Below are 8,883 nucleotides of genomic sequence, written 5' to 3'. Positions count from 1 at the left end.
TTTGTAGTCTTAGGCTTCTGTGTCTACACTGACTGGTCCATGTAACTCAGTTGTTGTTGCAGCTGCTGTTGTTGTTAGGTGCCAACAAGTCAAGTACAACTCAAAATGACCTTATGAACAACAGATCTGAACCTTGTCCTACCCTGTCCTACCCAGTGCCATCCTCATAATTTCTCACACTCAACTCCATTGCTATAATCACTGTAATCAATCTACCTGGTTGTGGGTTTTTCTCTCCTTTGCCATCCTTCCACCCTTTCCAAGAAATAATCCCTCCTAGCAACATGTCCAAGTATGTGAGATGACGTTTTATCATCGTTGCCTTCAAGGAGCATCTCTGACTGTCCCTTCTTCAAGATGTGTATCTATTTGTCCTTTTGGCTTTCCATGGGATATTCATACTCTTCTCCAACACAACTCAAAGGCATAAATTCGTCTTCCATCATCCTTACCCATTGTCCAGCTCTTAGATGTGTATCAAGTGACTGAAAAGATCATGGCTTGACTCAGGCACACCTTAATCCTTAAACTGATGTTATTGCTCCTCAAAAATTTGAAGAGGTCCCTTCCTGCCGACTTTCCCAGTAAAGACATTTGCTTATATCCTGAGTACTGGTACCAACTCTATTAATTTTAGATTCAAGTAAGATGAAGTCACACTCTGTATAAAGAACTCTGGGGGTGTAGTACATTAAGTAGTGCCAACAGAAAGATCAGCAAATTGAGTCCACTATTGTTGTTGTTATGTGCCGTCAAGTCGTTTGCGACTCATAGCAACCCTATGTACAACAGCCCTAAACCCTGCTCTATCCTGTGCCAATCACATTGTCTCTGACACACCCATCCCGATTACCCCAGTCACTGAATCAATCCACTATAGAGTGGAAATTATCAAACAATATCATTATTACATACAAGCAATAATGTTCCCAAAACAACTGTAACAGTACATCAACAGAGAACTGCCAGATGTGCAGGCTGGGTTTAGATGGGGTCGTGGTACTAGGGATATTATAGCAAATATTAGATGGTTTTGGCTGAAAGCAGAGAGTACCAGAGGAATGTCTACCTGTGTTTCATTGACTATGCAAAAGTATTTGACTGTGTGGATCATAGCAAACTGGCTGACTCTGAGAAGAATGGAAATCCCAACACATTTGACTGTACTTATGTGAAACCTGTACTTGGATCAAGAGGCAGTCATCAGAACAGAGCAAGGAGACACTGCATGGTTTTAAATCAGGAAAGGTGTACCCTAGGAATGTGTCCTACCTCCATACCTTTTCAATCTATATGCAGAACAGATCATCCGGGAGACTGAGCTGTATGAGAAGCAATGTGGAATTAAGTTTGGAGGAAAATTCATCAACATGCTGCATTATGCAGATGACACAACCCTGCTTGCTGAAACTGAGGAGAACCTGAAGTGCTTGCTGCAGAAATTCAAGGACTGCAGCCTTCAATATGGATTGAAGCTCAACATCAAGAAAATAATGATTCTCTCCCTTTTGCCAATTGGCAGCATTATGATAATTGATGAAGAGATTGCTAGTGTTAACAGCTTTCGTTTGCTTGGCTCCACAGTCAACACTCTTGGTACCAGCAGCCAGGAAATTAAGAGATAAATTGCATTTGGAAAGTCTGTTGTCAGGCACTTCTCCAGAGTATTGAAGAGCAACGATGTCAGACTGGAGGCTAAGATTCGCCTGATCCAGGCTATAGTCTTTGCAATTGTTGGCTATGCATCAGAGAGCTGGACAATGACTAGGGATGATATAAGGAGAATTGATACCTTTGAGCTGTGGTGCTGGAGAAGAGTGTTGAATACACCCTGGACAACCAGGAAAACAAACAGGTTCATCTGAGGGAGGGTGAAAGCAGGATGCTCCTTGGAGGCAAGGATTCTGACATACTTTGGGCGTGTTACAGCAAGAAGAGACCAGTCCTTGGAGAGGAACATCATGTTTGGAAGGGTGGAAGGATGGAGAAAGAGAGGAAGACCCTCAATGAGATGGACTGAGGACAGGTGTGTCAGAGACGATTAAGTTGGCACAGGATAGAGCAGGGTTAAGGACTATTGTACATAAAGTTGCTATGAGTGGTAGGCAACTCAATGACATGTAACAACAACACCACACTTTCCTAGAACTCTGGTGGCCTAGTGGCAAGAAGCTACACCAATCCAGAAGGCACATGGTTCAAGGTCACCAGCTGCTCCACGGGAAGATAGATAATCTCCTCCTGTAAAAACCCTGTTTCTGAAAACCCACTGGAGGGTCAGCTATAAGTCGGTTCTGACTCTGAGGTCCACAACGGCAATAGCACCCTCCTTAGGAGAAAGAAGAGGCAGTCAGCTCCAGTTAAGATTTATGGCCTCAGGAACTGGATGGAGGGTCCCCAGGAGTTGGAATGGGTTCCAGGGTCCTGGGTTGTACACTGTTAGTATCTTGTTAGTGTAGTAAAGAAAAAACTCTAATCACAAATGATATTCTATCTGCAGGTGTAAGAGTTAGGATTCTAATGCATACTTTTCCTCTCTCTCTTTTCTGTGGATTTGAAACTAACATGTAGCTGACCCTCCAGCTGGTTTTTGGAGACTGTATTTCACACAGGAGAGGACTGTTCATCTTTTTCTCTCAGAGCCCCTGGGTGGATTTGAACCATCAGACAGGTGCAACCTTTGGGTTAGCTGAGTAGCTCTCTCCGGTCTCTGCCCCCAGAGCTTTCTAACACTAGAGAACCCAATTCAATCCACAATATAGAACCTTTATAGGCTCTGTAAAACTTCCCACACAACTTACAGACCTCCAGGTGGCTTCCTGATCCTCACTTTTCACCAAAGTTTAGGGAAGTAGAGGAAGCACTCACTATCCGCTCTAAACAGCATTTTCTCCCTCCAAAGAACTGCTTAGAAAGGACCAGAACTTTTGGCCTTTCTAAGAGAAGGAAAATCAACCCTTTTTCAGGGCTTACGGATGAACACAGCTGAAATCACTATAGCTGCTGTTATTAAACAAGGATTTGGCACTATGACCTTCCAGAAGGCAAAATTAGGATGGATTTTGCTTTTAAACAATGATAAATGCACTTCTCCATAGTGTGTGTAGATGCTTTTTATGGTAATAATTGCTCAGAGTGATTTCGTTAAGCCAGAATGAGAATTCTAGCCAATGAAGCATTGCACCTGTCAGGAGAGTGATCAAAAGATGCCCAAACTAAGAATCTGGTTCAGCCGAGGAGCTGGAAGATGCTGCAAGTCCAGACGGGCATGTTTCCAGATAGACAACCAGTTAATACCTGCAGAAGAAGACAGTTTGTACTTTCACGTAAGACACCGGAACTTGAATTCTATGAAAACAAAAGGATACAGTGAATGATAAACACAGCCAGGATTTCCTGTGAAAAAGACTAGATTAAACAAATGCATTTCTATTTAGTACTCATTCCTTAGACTCAGATTGAAGAATTCTTTGGTTACTAATTGTTGTTTTTGTTATGTGCTGTCAAGTCGCTTGCTACCCATAGTGACCTTATGTACAACAGCCCTAAACTCTGCTCTGTCCTGTGTCAATTGCACTGTCTCTGATACACCCATCTTGATCACCCCAGTCACTGAATCAATCCACCTCACAAAGGGCCTTCCCCTCCTATGCTGTCCCTCCACCCTCCCAAGCATGATGTCCCTCTCCAAGGACCAGTCCCTCCTTACAACATGTCCAAAGTATGTCAGATGAAGTCTCAGAATCCTTGCCTCCAAGGAGCAGCCCGGTTTAACCCTCTCCAGGATGAATCTGTTTGTTTTCTTAGCAGTCCATGGTACACTCAATACTCTTCTCCAGCACCACAGCCCAAAGGCATCAAATCTCCTTCTATCCTCCCTAGTCATTGTCCAACTCTCTGATGCATAACAAGTGATTGTGAAGACCATGGCCTGTATCAGACGCACCCGAGTCTCCAGAAAGACACCATTGCTCTTCAGTACTTTGGAGAGGTCCCTAACAGCAGACTTTCCCATCACAATATGTCTTTTAATTTCCTGGCTGCTGGTGCCAAGAGTGTTGACTGTGGAACCAAGCAAACTAAAGCTGTGAACAGTTAGTTACTAATAACCTAATTACAATTCATTACTAATTACTAGGAATAAAAATATTTACATGCCAATAACATTTTAGAAAATGGAAATGCAAAGTAGTTGCAAATGATTTAATGGCACACAAGAGGAAGCAGGCTCTTATCTGCCAGGGTAGGTGCTCTGGTGGCATCGTGCACTGCATGTCGGTCAGCCATTCAAACCTACCAGCTATTCCATGTGAGAAAGATGGATGGTCTCCTCCCCAAAGGATTTACAACTTCAGACACCCAGGGGAGAGTTGTTGAGGTTGTTGGGTCAGAACTGATTAGACAGTAGTGGGATCTGCCTGTACATCGGCTTCTCCACTCCAGACAGTCAGCCCGGCCTGGAGGAGGCTGCTGACGAAAGAAATTATTCAGTCAAGAAATTCTTGAATTTCCAAATCCACTCCCCAAGCCCTGCAGCTGTGTTGTTGGCTCTGACACACAAACACAAGACAGGAGTTTAATGGAAACAAATAGCCACTCAGTGTGTGGAGTAACTTGTAGCACTGGGACCACAGGTGGAGCAACTTATGGAAATCATTGAAAAAAACCAAACAAAACCCCACAGATGTCAAGTCAGTTTCGACTCATAGTGACTCTGCAGGACAGGGTAGAAGTGACACATGGGATCCTCAGGGCTGTAAGGGAGACAACAGCCACATCTTTCTCTCACAGAGTGACTGGGGAGTTGGCATTGCTGGCTCTCGCATTAGCTTCTCAGTGTTTAACCCACAGCACCAGCAGAGCTGCTTTTACCAACTCTGTGGGACATACTAGGGTGTGGGATTTCATTTTGTGCAGAATGTTTTAACTCACTGGGTTTTGGGTGAAGGAAAGCCCCCTAGATCTGAGCTTGTAGCCTGAGAGGTGAGGTGAGATAATTTACAGAGATCACAATCAAACCAGTCCCACCGTCCTCAAGTTGATACTTATGGCAACTCCATGTGGTACAGAGTAGGACCGAGCTCCCTAAGCTGAGTTGTGGCCTTTACACAAGCAGACAGACCCCTGGGCCTTGCTTCCCTGTTACTGTTGTACCATGCAATCAGAACTCACTCCCAGCTGACGTTCCAGCACATTTTCAGAGGCTGCGAGTTGCATGAGAAGGTATTGCCCATTTTTCTCCTGCGCAGCTGCTAGTGGATTTGAACCAACCACAGTTGAGTTAGCAGTGCAATTTCTTATTAGGCCACCAAAACTGCTTAGAGTACCAATAAACACAAAACCCACTGCTGAGTTGATGCCAACTTACAGTGGCCATCCAGCAAGTTTCCAAGGTTGTAAATCTTAAAGAACAAGAACTCCTCTTTCTCCCATGGAGCCACTGGTGGATTTGAACCACCTGCCTTCCAGTTAGCGGTTTGCCAGCTTATGCACTATACCACTATCGGGATCCTTAAGAACCCCCATAGACTCAGCAGAAACAAACACCAAAAAGCCCTAATTGTAATGGAGTCTATTCTCATAACACATAGATCCTGTAAAATACAATAGAACAGCCCCACAGAGTTCCATAGGCTGTAGTCTTTGCTGAAGCAGATTGCCACATCTTCTGTGGAGGAGCTGATGGGTCTAGCCATAGGCTTTTCAGTTACCAGCCAAGTGTCATGCCACCAGCTTACCTTAATAGTATTATCATTGTTGTTTTGTACTGTCAAGTTGTAACCAACCCATAGCTTACGCTCTGGTGGGTTTTCAGAGGCAGTTAACTGCACGAGAGGAGATTGTCCATCCTTCTCCCACAGAGCAGCTGATGGCCTCAAACTGCATGCCTTAAGGGTTGCAACACAGTCTCTTGCCACTAGGCCGCCATGAAAAAAGAGAGGCAAAGAGGGTGAAACCTTATTTCTCATATTTTGGGCATGCTGTCAGGAGGAGCTAGGCCTTGAGAAAAGACAATATGCTGGCAAATGGTCAGAGAAAGAGAGGAAGACCCTCATCGAGATGGATTGACTCAGTGGCTATCACCATGGACTTGAGCATGAGAATGCTACAGGATAGGGCAGGGTTCCTATTTGTTGTTCAAAGTGCCACTATGCTTCATAGCCAACTAGATGGCACATACAAATAACAAAAATAACAACTTCTTCAATCATGAACTTGAGCAATTTTTAGCTTACTATTTACCATGTTTCTTATTTACCCCTTTGGTTCACAAGCTCTTCTCTTTCACTTATTGTATGAAAGCAAATCTCAAATACCATATTGTTTCATCCAAAATCAATTCAGTATGTACCTTTAAAAACACTTGAACATAGATTTAGGACCAGTTTACAGATCCATGCAAATATCAAGTATACATTTATTAGTTTATATAAGTTTATTAGTTGTCTTTTTTAGGCTCGTTACCTTTTAATTAAAAGAAAATTAGATTATAAATCTTACAATCATGGAATCTTGGTGTTAGGTAAACACTTATTGTTGTTATTATATGCCATAGAGTTGTTTATGACTCATAGCAACCCTAGGTACAACAGCTCTGAAGCCTGCCTTATCTTGAGCCAGTGTCTTTGACTCTGACACACCTAATGCCATTGCCCTAGTTATTATGTCATTCCATCTCATCCAGGGTCTTCCTCTCCTGTGTTGTCCCTCCACCTTTCCAAACATGAGATCCTTATCCAAAGTCTGGTCCATCCTCGCCATGTGCCCGAAGTATGTGAAATAGAGCTCTAAAATCCTTGCCTCCAAGGAGAAACTTGGTTTCATCCTCTCCTAGACAGATATATTTGTTCTCCTAGTGGTCCATGATATGTTCAATACTCTTCTTTTTTTATTTTTTTCTTTTACTTGTGTAAAATCCTAGGGGGTTTTATTTTTTTTAGATTTTTTTTAAAGTTGTTATTAATTTCAATGAAAATTTACAGAGACTTTGGATTTCCATTCATTCATTGTTGCACTTTTCTCCCCTCCCAACACTCCCCCACAGGACACTATCCTCTTGGAAAAGTAAAAGAAAAATTCTTTCATTGTTTTACAATCCCTCCCCCCAGGTACACTCCATTATGCAGCCTTTGCTCTGGACCCCTGTCCTGACAAAAATACCTACTCACATATCCCTTTTAAACAGCTTTCTCCCTCATCTGTTTCAATGCAGTATACTTTATTGAACCCACCTTTCTCAGTCTCCCCCCAACTCAGAGATCAGTCCTGTTTTACAACAGTGGCACCATGCAGTATTTGTCCTTTTGTGACAAATATTTCACTCAGCATAATGTCCTCCAGGGTCACCCATTTTGAATAATATTGAATAAGTTCCTTGTTTTTCAATGCAGCATAGTATTCCATTGTGGGAATATACCACAGCTTCTCTACCCATTTGTTTTTTGATGGACACTTAGGTTGTTTGAAACTCCTTGCTATTGTGAACAAAGCCGTGATAAACATGGGTGTGCATATATCTGCTTGAATGTCAGTTATGGTCTCTTTGGGGTATATTCCCAGTAGTAGAATTGCTGGGTCAAATGGTATCTCTATCTGCAACTTTTTGAGAAAGCGCCATACGGCCTTCCACAGTGGTTGCGCCATTTTACACTTCCACCAACAGTAAATAATGGTTCCAGTGTCTCCACAACCTCATCAGCATTTGTTGCTTGCTGCTCTGTTAAATTTTGCTATTCTTACTGGGGTGAGATGATATCTCATAGTTGTTTTAATTTGCATCTCTCTTAGAGCTACGGATTTTGAACATTTCTTCATGTGCTTTTTAGCCATCTGAATGTCTTCTTTTCTTTTGTGAAGTGTCTGTTCATATCCTGTGCCCACTCTTCTATTGGATTATTTACCTTTATCTTGTTGTGGTGCTCAAGTATTTTATAAATTCTAGATATAAGTCCCTTATCTGATATGTTATTTCCAAATACTTTTTCCCAGTGTGTGGCTTCCCTTTTGGGGAAGTTTTTAGATGTGCATAGGGATTTGATTCTAAGAAGTTCCCATCCATCTATTTTATATCTCCTGGTTGTAGGTTAATACTCTTCTATAGCACCACAACTCAAAGACATAAATTCTTCTTCTGTCATCCTTAGTCATTGTCCAGCTCTCTAATGCACAGCATGTAACTACAAAGGACATGGCCTGGATCAGGTGCACCTTAGTCTCTAGACTGACATCATAGCTCTTCAGTACCCTGGAGAAGTCTCTGCCAGCAGATTTTCCCCAATGCAATTTGTCTTTTCTTTTTCTGGCCACTGATACAGAGTTGACCACAGTGGAATTTTGTTTTAGCTTTTTACTATCACAAGTTAGAAATCCAGGGTGGCTCAAAAGTATTGGATGACTAGCTTAAAAGTTGGTGATTCAAATTCAACTGGAGACATTTTTGATGGTGAGCCAACAACTGGTTTTGAAAGGTGGCAGCCTTGAAAACCCCGTGGAGTCAGAATGATCTGAAAAACAACTAGTAACAACGGAATTGCTTTGATATTATATAGAACTGGATAAACCAGAACTCTGCTTCCCAGAAAGCCCTTCCCCATGAGGCTCTGAGGTGGGATTGGCCACAAGCATTTTGTGCAAGATTTGAGAGGTGGTGGGTAAGCAGCAGTCGTGATGACACTAAGAAGTTTGATTAAAAGTCATGTCTCTCTTCAGTTCATCCTGTGCCCATTTCCACAGATCTGCTGGTGCAAAAGCCAAGCCTTCAGTTCTTTTCTTTTCCTGACAGATCTGAGAAGAGGAAGAAGAAGAAAAAGGAGGAGGAGGAGGTGGAGGAGGAGAAGGAGGAGAAGAAGGAGAGGAGGAGGAGGAGGAGGAGGAAGAAGAGGA

The 8,883-nt window shown here is 42.7% G+C and overlaps 1 pseudogene; it reads left to right on the top strand.

Moving 5' to 3' along the window:
- Positions 1-3,206: 3,206 nt before the first annotated feature.
- LOC102867836 overlaps positions 3,207-8,883 on the top strand; it is a 24,251-nt pseudogene continuing 18,574 nt past the window's right edge.

The sequence above is a fragment of the Elephantulus edwardii genome, unplaced genomic scaffold (assembly GCF_000299155.1).
Source record: "Elephantulus edwardii isolate Elephantulus edwardi_28Jun2011 unplaced genomic scaffold, EleEdw1.0 scaffold00062, whole genome shotgun sequence".
Lineage (NCBI taxonomy): Eukaryota > Metazoa > Chordata > Mammalia > Macroscelidea > Macroscelididae > Elephantulus > Elephantulus edwardii.
The sequence above is the reverse complement of the archived record's forward strand: the minus strand, read 5'-3'. Positions and strand labels throughout refer to the sequence as shown.